The sequence below is a fragment of the Bidens hawaiensis genome, unplaced genomic scaffold (genome assembly GCF_021521415.1).
Source record: "Bidens hawaiensis isolate Kalapana, Puna unplaced genomic scaffold, B.hawaiensis_p1.1 tig00067721_1, whole genome shotgun sequence".
In the NCBI taxonomy this organism is placed as follows: domain Eukaryota; kingdom Viridiplantae; phylum Streptophyta; class Magnoliopsida; order Asterales; family Asteraceae; genus Bidens; species Bidens hawaiensis.
In genome coordinates, this window is record NW_027502003.1 from 14112 (window position 1) to 25711 (window position 11600).

Sequence of the window (11600 nt, forward strand, 5' to 3'; positions counted from 1 at the left end):
AAGATAATGATATAGCTATATATTTTTCATAGTTGACATGCTATTAATTTGTTTTCTCACCGTATAATTAGTTATGCTTTACACACAAGGTATTAATATAGCTTTTAATATAATATGCCCCAAAAGTTCTTGCGTAAATAACTAAATAATGTTTCTAGGTGATTGATACGTCATTTTAAATGACGGGTCTTCAAAGTTGTACAAGTGTTATTAGCTCTTATCTAGTGATATGGAAGTCTTGTCGAAGTTACACCACATCAAATGGCGGAACTAGTTTGAATATACAAGGATTCGTCATTTGAAATAGCGGATCACCTGAAATAAGTTGTTACAGATGTACTTGTTTTACGAGTATGATACAAGATATCTCATTTCAAATTACAAAATGGCAAATCCTGAAATCCAAACTAGTTCCGCCATAATAAATGGCGGAAAACCGTTGAAACTTCCTTGACAATAGGCAAGAGTTGACAACACATGTACAATTTTTAGGATATATCATTTGAAATGACGGATCATCTACAAACCAAAATCATTAATTCTTCCTTCTACAAACCATTTACCCGACCCTTCTTTTTTTCACTTAGTTTCCAAATTCATGACACGCTTATAAATCAATTACATATCTCACACTTTCATTTTCCAACTTTTGTCATGGATTTTGTTGTATAGTCCGACCTCTTTCAAATCCAATTAAATAGGAAATGGAAAACAAAATCAAACTGAAAACCATCTAATAGTGACTAAAACAATATATTCTGTTAACTTATATACCGAAAATGAGGGTTGAAAATAGACTTATGAAATGTATTTAATTGCTTGTATTAAAGTAAAATGACATAGTTTAAATATCATTGGAACATTAACTAATTTCAACTCTTTTTGTATCCCATTATCACATATGATCGACTGTATATAACTGAATAAGATTTATCGTAGATCTATCTCATTTTTTTTGGGTTAACGAAAAAGAAGTTAGTAAAATGAGTTCAAACTTAAACCTTAAGTTTGGATTAAAAATCCGGTTTATTTTAGTTTTATCCTTTCTTTCACCTTCAAAAGAATAAACCATAGACATTTCGCCTATCATTAGAATTTCCTAAAAGACAATCAACACAATAACAATATATCTTTTAATATCGACTATGACTTGTGAAAATTGCTAAAACTATATTTATAACTTAATTTAAAATTATTGTTGACCATATATCAAAAAGTCTCTCTACCATATATAAAAAAGTGAAGTCATTATAGACTTATATCTTCCATAAGAACATTATATATATTCCAACAATAGATACATTGCTCACGTGTTAAGCTTTTTTGACAAATACAAAGGTATGTTTCATCATCTAGTACGTATACAACGTAAATTCAACACAAATAACTTAATAAAACTTGTATATAATTAATAGTCATTGTCTCATTGAGTTTGACGTATATAAATTATATTTTTTAATAATCATGATATATTCTAGTTAAGTCACATCCAAACATGACAAACCCATCTCTATTTTTCATCATTATACGCATAAATTCATATATGCGCACATATTATAATGTATAACCATGGTACGGTTAGCACTACCACAAATATTAAATTTACAAACTTTTTATCTAACAACAATTTGTCATTAACTCATTATCAATCTAGTATTCCAAAAGTGTTTCTTGTATAATTTATTTATATATTGTAATGCTACTTTGTATTTAACCAAAAAAAGATGCCATTCATATCATGTTGAGGCACAAGTACTTCATTCTCCACTAAGCATTTCATGATCATATGGGCATGAGCTTTGAGGACATGAACAGTTGGAAGTGATGATGTTTCCCGAAGACGATGACGCACCTCTACTCGCTTCATTTGTTGGTCCTATTCCGAAAGGCCTTCTATCGAATGTTCGTGTGGTTCTCGATACCACATACACCCTGCATAGGCTCCATTCGTGTCGTAACTGTAGAAAATATAGAGTTGTTCACAGTCTGAATTTGTTCATACTTAACTTATACATTTGAAGTTAACTTAATTAAACTTATATGAACGAATTAACATGTCGATATTAAACCAATAAAATCGTTACAAGCTGTTCACAGTCTGGATTTGTTCATACTATATATATATATATATATATATATATATATATTGGAAACTTAATAAAACATACATTAATGATCATGAGCATGTAGAGATATGTTACCTTTGGAACAGGGAAAGTATTGGTCCCATCCGCCTCTTGTTTAATGGCTCTATATTCATTCATCTTCCATTCGGTTTTCTTCACCATGCGCGACTTCCCTTCGTAGAACACCATTGTCTTCTTCACCCCGATCACTTTATTATCCGACGAGTAGACATAAGTCGGGGAACCAGTTGCTTTCCAGTAGCCCAAGGCCGTAGTCCGGCTAGGTCTTCCTCCTTGTGCCTCCCTTTCTTGTCTAGGCACAAAAAAGAACCATTGTTCAGTGTCCCTTTGGCATAATTCTCCGGCTAACTCTACACACAAAATTAAACAGTATATATAATTAAAAAACAAACGTAACCAGTAAAATCTCATTAATAGAGTATGCAAAATTAAAAAACAAACGTAACAGTAAAATCTCATTAACAACACAGTTATTAGTAAAGTTTATGGAGGGTGTGATTGTGTGATGAGTACAAACATTTCCTCTATAAAGCTGCTACAAAATTAAATAGTATAACACTCATTATTTTAATTTTAAACCCTATGACTTAAGAAACCCTAAAATGGCAAAAAGAATGTTATATTGCCATTAATATGATTCTTACTTGGAAGATGGCTATGATTGTGTTCATAGACATTAACAACCGGGATTACACGATGGAGATCATGTGTTCGATGGTTTTGGAGCTTGTTCGAGAGATAGAACGAAACGAGCTCTTCTTCAGTTGGGTAAAATCGATAGACGGCGTGCACGTTGTCGGGGACGTGTTCGTGTTCGTGTCCATGATCAGCCATGTTGTTGTTGGTGATTTGAGCATGAATTCAAAACTGTGTATTTATATTAAGGCTAGTGAAAGAGATGGTTTCCGAGTGAAAATGGAAAAACAAGTTTCTTGAATAAGTCATTGCCAGACCTTCAAGCTACAATGTCCACTATGGCTTGTTATATTGATATAGTCAAGACTTTCGGTTCCCTAAATGATTTACATAACTATCCTTTTAGAAACTTTATTTTTTTTTATTATTAATATTTTTAATTCTATTGTTTGCACTTTGTGTACACTTTTGAATTATTGTGTTACAATCAAGTCGATCCGTGATTCAATTTTGTTGTCACTTAACATCTGTTGGTTAAAGGACATGCTTTTGGAATTTATAAACCTTTTACATAACAAATTTATATAAGTTCAAAATTTTATGGATACAATATAACTATTTACTTTAACTAGTATACACACGCGTTACGGTGTGTTAATTCGAACATTATATGGGTTTAAAATAATATGGAGATAGGGAGGTGTAGGCGAGGATGTATTCTTTACCTGATATATCGACAAATTCGTATAGACCATCCAAAATAAACAATCCATATGATTAATTAGTAAACACGCATAGAGTTAAAAATTAGCTAAAGTTATGATAAGTTAAATAAATAAGAATTAAAAGAAAAAAGAAATTAAAGGTATGAAAAAGTTGAAGGAAAACATTTACTAGAAAAATAATACAATTGTTAACTAAACTAAACTAACTTAATAATTCTATTAAACTTTAGGGATATAAATTTAAATTTCTTAAAAAAAAGAATTATTAAAGTTCATGTGCCCTATGACAAACCTATTAGAGTTCGGTGGTAAATATGCAAATTGGTTAAATGAAAAAAACGATAGAAACATAATAAATCATCTATAGTAAAAGATTATTAAAGTTAAGAGGTCATATGTTAAAAGCTAGAGGTAAAAATGTAAGTTGACTAAATTAGAAAACCGAAAAAAAAAATTGGTTCAATAAGGAAAGGCCAAGGGGACCAAATTGTTAATGGTTAGAATTATGCATATAAGAACATGTCCAAAGCTACAGACCTTCATCAAAGAACTTAACATGTCATATTGAAGAAACACGAATCCACCCCTCAAGGTCTAACATGTTAGTCCGAGGGTAATGGTTAAGTATTCTACACGAGGGGTTATAAAACCTTCTTGGCGCAGACAAGTGTAACCTACAAAACAGAACACCGTGAGCTCGTTACGAGGAATGGGGGGATTCTCTCGTAACCACCCTCCGGCGTAAGAATCAGTACTTGATAGTACGAAGTAATATAATTTGATAGTGATCCTTTACCATTTGGAAGTTTACTGGTATTTATAGCCGGAGGAGACAGAGTGTGACCAACCACCTTGTCAGGTTTTCCACCAATAATATTCTCCATTCGTGCGGTCGTGGTGGTTGGTGGAAGTTGGTGGGCATCATGGCCTTTTGACAAGGACGTGGTTGTACTGTTTGTACCGTCCTTTATGTGTTGTCAAATCCTCATTGGTTTGGTGTTTATCCCTATGTGGGTTACCATCTTTTTGTCCCATGCTGGTGGGACCTTTGCATTACCATTCCCGAGGTGTCAGGAAAAGTTATATTGGACTACACTCTTCGCACCATGCACTACGCCCGGCGTTAGTGATTTCCTGGCGCCTAGTGTTCCACCCAGCGTATGTAGTTAGTGTCATACTTCATCGCATGGTGGGTTTCATACCCTACCTCTTCAAGTCCCCCTAGTCCATAGTCGCCCTTCTTTCAAGAAGTGGGGGCTGTGGACTTATCATGGGCTTTTGATTTTTACTGATGTTCCTTGTTGGTTTGGTTTATTTTCGTGGATAATTCCACGTATTGGGCGGGTGACTTCATTAATCGTAAGCGCAGGTTGGCGTTTGATTCATGTTAAGTCATCTTGTGTCACAGCCTATTCTGGCGGGTGATTTATTTTAAATCATTCCATGGTGGAGCCTGTTTTGGCGGGTGATTTATCTTAAATCATCCCATGACGGAGCCTATTTTGGCGGGTGATTTATGTTAAATCATTCCATGGCGGAGCCTATTTTGGCGGGTGATTTATCTTAAATCATTCCCTGGCGGAGCCTATTTTGCGGGTGATTTATCTTAAATCATCCCATGACGGGGCCTATTTTGGCGGGTGATTTATGTTAAATCATTCCATGGCGGAGCCTATTTTGACGGGTGATTTATCTTAAATCGTCCCATGGCAGAGCCTATTTTGGCGGATGATTTATCTTAAATCATTCCCTGACGGAGCCTATTTTGGCGGGTGATTTATCTTTAATCATTCCCTGACGGAGCCTATTTTGGCCGGTGATTTATCTTAAATCATTCCCCGGCGGTGCCTATTTTGGCGGGTGATTTATCTTAAATCATTCCCCGGCGGAGCCTATTTTGGCGGGTGATTTATCTTAAATCATTCCCTGGCGGAGCCTATTTTAGCGGGTGATTTATGTTAAATCATTCCATGGCGGAGCCTATTTTGGCCAACACTTATCATCTTTGCTTCCTTTTATATGGATGACGTGTGATTTGGCGTGGATGAGTGAATTAAATGCAAGTCAGTGAAACGACTGCTGGACGTGACAGTTTGACGACGGTTGCTCTGCCCTGCAGGCTTTCTGCCTGTGTCAGGCGAGTGGGCGAGAATCCCGGTGACGCGCCCAGCTGCATCACATATCTTTTGTTATTCTATTATCGTGGTGGTTTCTGATTGGGCCACACGTTAATTATCCTTTTTGCATCCCCTCCCTCATTAACTGCGATTAGTATAAATAGGGGGAGGTTACACTGTTTTAAGCACCATTTCTCACCGTTTTCTTTCTTCAAGCCTTCTTCATTTTATGGCTGAATCATCTCAAACCTCGAAGACCAAGAAGAATAACACCATGGAGTTCGTCGGTTGTCGTATGTCTGCCGACGACTTCAACAATGTGGTCAGGGTCTATAACCTTGGCCCTGAGTACGAGCCCGAGTTGCCTGCCTCCGGCAAGACGGCTCGAGAGGCTCCCATCAGCAAGATTGCCGTGTACCGGGAGTACTTCTTTTTTGGGAATTTATGGTTGCCCCTTACTCGGTATTTGGTGGACGTTCTGAATGTGTTTGGGCTGCATCTCAGCCAAATTCATCCATTTGGGATGGCTCGTCTTCGCCATTTCGAATATACCTGTCATTGCCTCGGTATTACTCCGACGGCTGACAGGTTATCTGCTTTCTACCGGTGGCGTTTCACCCAGGGGTGGTACAACTTGCATACTCGCCCTGGGGCCAAGGCTATCGCATTAGATGCGCCACCTAGTTTGCATGAGTGGAAGAGTGTGTTCTTCTACATCTCCGCGCGTGTGGTTCCACATCCTATGTTTTTCACGGATGTGAAAGAGCTCCCTGAGCCGAAAGTGGCTCCTTATACCGGTTCGGACTGGTTCAACACTTTGCAGGCCAGCCTCTCTCCACTCCGTCATTATCCGGATCGCGCGTTGGTGTTGTTCGGTATGAGTCGCATCTGGGATAATGCGGCATTGGTACCGGTTATTCTTAACGGTGGCCAAGGTTAGTGCTTTTTTGTTATTTTTTGTTTTTTCCAACTCTTGTTTAGAGATGCATTTTGTTTGGCAATGTCTAACTTCTTTTTCTTCAGAGGTGGACGACCGCATGCTCCTCTTGCAGCCTGCGCCTGAGGGCGTTAAAATGCTGGGGCGGAGGGAGTTAGGTCCTCGCGATGAGGCAATCCTTGCTCGGACTACTCGAAACTTTGTGTTTCCTCTTCCTATGGGGCGATCATCTGTATCGCGACCGCTGCCACCTCCTAGCTCTGTTACCCTTCAGAGTGGTAGGTTCAATTGTTTTTACCATTTTTCTTCCTGTTTTCTTATTTTGCTAATGTCTCATTTTCTTCTTCAGGTAGAAGATCTAACGTTGTGCGCCTTCCTAAGTGCAGTAGTAGGGGCGTACAACGCAGTGTTGGGGAGACGGTTGCGTCTCCGATAGGCGCCGCCGCAAGAGACGCCGTGGATGATGATGACGATGCCGTGGATGATGGCTCCTTCCGTCTTGCTTTTGATGACCAAATCGTCCATGTAGACTTCCAAATTTCTTCCAATCTGAGGTTTGAACTCTCTGTCCATCAGCCTTTGGTAGGTAGACCCGATATTCTTGAGACCAAATGGCATCTTTTTGTAACAATATGTTCCGTTGTTCGTTCTGAACGCCGTTTTGTCTTGGTCTTTTGCTGCCATGTGGATCTTGTGATACCCTTTGTACGCGTCTAAAAAGCATTTGAACTGAAAGGGTACTAGTGCGTCAACTTTAAGGTCGATCTCTGGCAGTGGATAACAATCTTTTGGACAGGCTTTGTTGAGATCTTTGAAGTCTATACACATGCGCCATTGGCCATTTGCCTTGGGTACCATTACTGGGTTGGCTACCCATGTTTGGTACTAGATTTCTCTGATTATACCCGCATCAATCAATTGTTGAACTTGTTCATCACAGGCTTTTGCCTGTTCTGGTCCCATCTTTCTTCGCTTCTGTACCACCTGAACGAAGGTTGGGTTAACCTTTAACTCGTGTTCCACTTTGTTTCTCGGAACCCCCGTCATATCCGCCGAAGTCCAGGCGAAGACATCAATGTTCTTGACCAACAGGCTTTTGAGTGATGCTCGTGCTTCCTCGGAGATGGTTGGTCCAATGGTTATGCTTTGATCTTGGAATTTTTTGTTGAGTATCCATTTTTCCACTTCTCTGGTTGTACCAAGTTTAAGCGTCTTTTGTGGCGGTGTTTTTCTCTCCGCCATGTTACATTCTTTGTTGGCGTGGATCATTGCTATCCTGGTCGGGGATGGTACCCCTACTATCCCATGTGCTGTTGACGGGTGGTAGCGTTGAAATCACCAATGGTCTCTATTCCCAAGATTATATCATATTGTGGGTGGGGGGTCTCCATAACTAGGACGTCGACGTCTCCCATTCGCGAATGGAGCCCATCACTTAGCTCGACTGGGAATGTCAGCTGCCCCAGTGGGTATGCAATACTTTGGTTGAACCCCGTGATTGGAGCGTTAACTGTTGTCAACCGACGTTTGTATTCTTCGTCTACCAGGTCGAAACACTGGTGGTACATGATGTTGGACGTTGCCCCCGTGTCAACAATGAAACGAGGCGTCCTGTAGTTACCGAACACGGCTGTGATCACTAAGGGTGCTTTCTTGTTCGCCCCTCCTCTTACTCTTAGGAAAATGACTTGTTCTTCTTTCCATGGCGCCCAATCTGTTTTTCTTTTCTTGTTTTGAACATTGCTTAAGATCATATTGGCGTGTAGATCTTTGATCTTCTTTTCCGGTTTTTCACCATCTATTGGGGGTGGGCGTCTGTACTTTCCTCGTATGTTTCTGACAAGTTGATCCAATTTGCCATTTTTGACGCATTCTTCGATCGCGTCTTCTAAATTAATACACTGGTTTGTCGAATGGCCATTTTGCTCATGAAAGTCGCAATAACTTTTCATATCTGTGCCCGGCCCCTGCTTAACTGGTGCCGGTTTCTTCAGTTGGATCCCTTCGTTGTACATTATATGGGCTGGACTTTTTCTCAGCGGAGTTCACCTGGATGCGTTCGTTTGGGGCCTACTCGACTGACCCTTTTGTCTTGTTTTGGATGGGTCGAATGTGGATTCTCTATCGCTGTTCAACCTTGACCATACGGAGGACATTCTTTTGCCCTGGCGGGCCCTATTAATGTCGTTTCTTGCGTCACTTTTTGCCAGTTCTTTTCCCAAACTTTTTTCCATCCGCGAGTACCTTTTGGCCGCGGTCATAACATCGTCCCATCGCTGCGGCATGCCATCTCTGCCCGTAAGGTTACGTATAAGATCGTCACACTTTACGTTTTGGCGAAAGGCTACCCGCAGAAGTTCTTCACTTACGTCGCCGATGTTCAGGCCTTCTTGGTTAAATCTTGTGATGAAATCTTCAAGCGTTTCGTTATCTCTTCTAACGACATTCAAAATGTCCGCTGGGTCACTGATGTGTCGTCGTTGCTGGCTAAACTGTCGAGTGAACTTTTTTGCTAGGTCTTCCCAGCTTGTAATTTAGCCATCTGGCAACCTTTCAAACCATGCTCTAGCGGCTCCCACTTGGGTTAGCGTAAAGATGTGGCACCATAACGGCATGGTCCACCCTGATACTAACCCCGCAACTGTGAAGGTTTGCAAGTGATCGTCTGGATCTGAGATACCGTCATATTGGCCCACCGTTGGCGGGATTTTGGGATTTTCTGGTAGCTCAGCTTCGGCTATTCTTGCTACAAACTTTGATTTTCCCGCTGATGTTGTTGGCCGATATGGTTTGGAAAAATCAACCGCCGCTTCTGGGTGGTATTTTACTAACACTACAAAAAAAGTGACCAGTAGGGACTGAAATTTTAGGGACTCATGTTTCAGTCTCAAATACTAAATATCAGAGACTGACTTTTCAGTTGCTAGTAGTATTAGGGACAGACTTTTACTCAACATATATTAGAGACTAATATTTAGTCACTAATATTTAGGTATCTTATTTGAGACTAAATTTCAGTCGCAAATATGTGTTCACCACATAGCTTTTTGAAGAGAAACTTGGTGGCTACTGAACATCAGTCTCAACTATATTATTTGAATAATGAAAATAGACAAAAGCTTATTGGAGGCTAATATGCAGTGTCTAATATAAAGGAAATGTATTAGGGAGTGAATATTAGTCGTTGTTACTTTCAAGATAACCTGAAGTTGGGACTGATATTTAGTCTTTAATGCCTTTCGATATAAGTCTTGAATGCCTTTCGATATAGTAAACTATCAGTGACTGGTTTTCAGTCTCTAATTATGTAACGGAAGTTCTACCATTTGATGGGAAGTATTAGGGGCTGAAAGTCGTTCTCAAATATCTTTTTCGCGACCTTATGCGTTACTGATATTTAGTCTCTAGTGTGTTTTGCAAACGAAAGAACTATGGACTGACATTCAGTCTCTAATATAGAAGGAAATTATTAGGGATTGAATATCAGTCCTTGTTACTTCAAAACGAAACAAATTGGGGACTGATGTACAGTCTTGAATGTGTTTTCGTATATGCATCTTGGTTCATTAAGAGCTATTATAATAATCAAGACTATGTAATTCATTAAGACATATAGGGTCATTTAGTATTAGAGACATGACTTATTCCAACCCTTTAAGTCCTAGTATGCCCATTTAAGACATTTTGTAACTTATTAGAAATTATACGTACTCATATGAATTAAGCCACATGCTTGAACCATTAAAACTTACTTCATAATAATTTGTCTCAGTATAACCGAAATTCAAATTCTAAATCATAATACGAGCTAATATAACCTGCTACAACTAAGATGTGTTTAATTATATAAGTCTTAAATTATTATTATTATTATTATTATTATTATTGTACATAATATTGTTGTAATTTATATATCTTTACAAAAGAAGTGTATAAAATTTTTATTTACTTTGTATAAACATGTATATATTTTTATGTTTTTTTAATGTTATTGTAAATCCTTTTAAAAATTAATTCGCATGTGGTTTCAAAAAATTTAAGTTTCCCCCGTTGACTTTTCTAAAAACCAAAAATTTTGATATCCCTCCTCTCATTTGCCCTACACTAACCTCACAACTCTGCTGCTATGTATCTAGACGAGAAATGGAAGACTTCGTATATGGTTTGTTGAGAGGTGGTTACGGAACTGACCTAGGTTTTGTGGCGGCCTATGACGGGGAAAAATGGAAACTCATCGGCGCAGTCGTTATTGTGTTACTAGCGGGTGTGTGGCGGAGTACGTGAAACCGTGCGGGACTGAAATATTTGGTAATCACTAATCAGGTTGATTCTTATCTCCTATTCATTTTTAAATTGAGAAATCTAGTCATAGTTAAACGATTTTATTGTTTAAATTTGATATTTCTGTTATGGTACACCATATACTCATTCATACTGCATTTGTGTTTAATTACTAAGAGCATGAAAACTTGCAACCGTGCTAGAATAGAACTTATGACAATTCGTACACTTTAAAAGCTGTATTCATTGTTTCTTGAAGAGAATGAATTGCTACTTTCTCTATTTCAAATTAACTCCAAACATGTATTAAGTTTTGACAATTTGTAAGCACTAAAATTAGTTATCGTGTTTTGTCGAAGTCGCTGCTCATCTAGCAATGACTTAGAAATCCATCCATTATAATTTAATCATGTCTTTTAATTAGTTTAATTTATTTTTAAATATCTTTTACTTATAGTCTAAATGTGAAGTTTGATATGTAGGTCACTATTTGGAATATTACCCAACTTGCACATTTTACTAACTATAGTGCTGTCTTTTTAATATCCCCTGTTACAACAGAAATAGAAGAAGGTGATGAGATAGATGCAATCCTTCATCAAATTAAAGTTAGCACTCAGATGCTCCAGAGTATGTGGTTCAACTTAGCAGACATTAACTTTTTTATTTATGGCTTTTGGTCTTTCAGTTTAAGCCTCTATTGTTGCCAACACAAGGGTTGTTAGATGCTCTCCACAAACGAGTATTTACTCATTTG

The 11600-nt window shown here is 38.3% G+C and overlaps 1 pseudogene across 1 annotated transcript; it reads right to left on the reverse strand.

Annotated features, from left to right (window-relative positions):
- Window positions 1-1757: 1757 nt before the first annotated feature.
- On the reverse strand, window positions 1758-3115 carry LOC143605037 (NAC domain-containing protein 90 pseudogene; annotated as a pseudogene). Its single transcript, XR_013148426.1, has 3 exons — window positions 2792-3115; window positions 2202-2497; window positions 1758-1958 (listed from the first exon to the last, which is right to left on the reverse strand). The product of XR_013148426.1 is annotated as an NAC domain-containing protein 90 pseudogene (transcript).
- Window positions 3116-11600: the final 8485 nt, after the last annotated feature.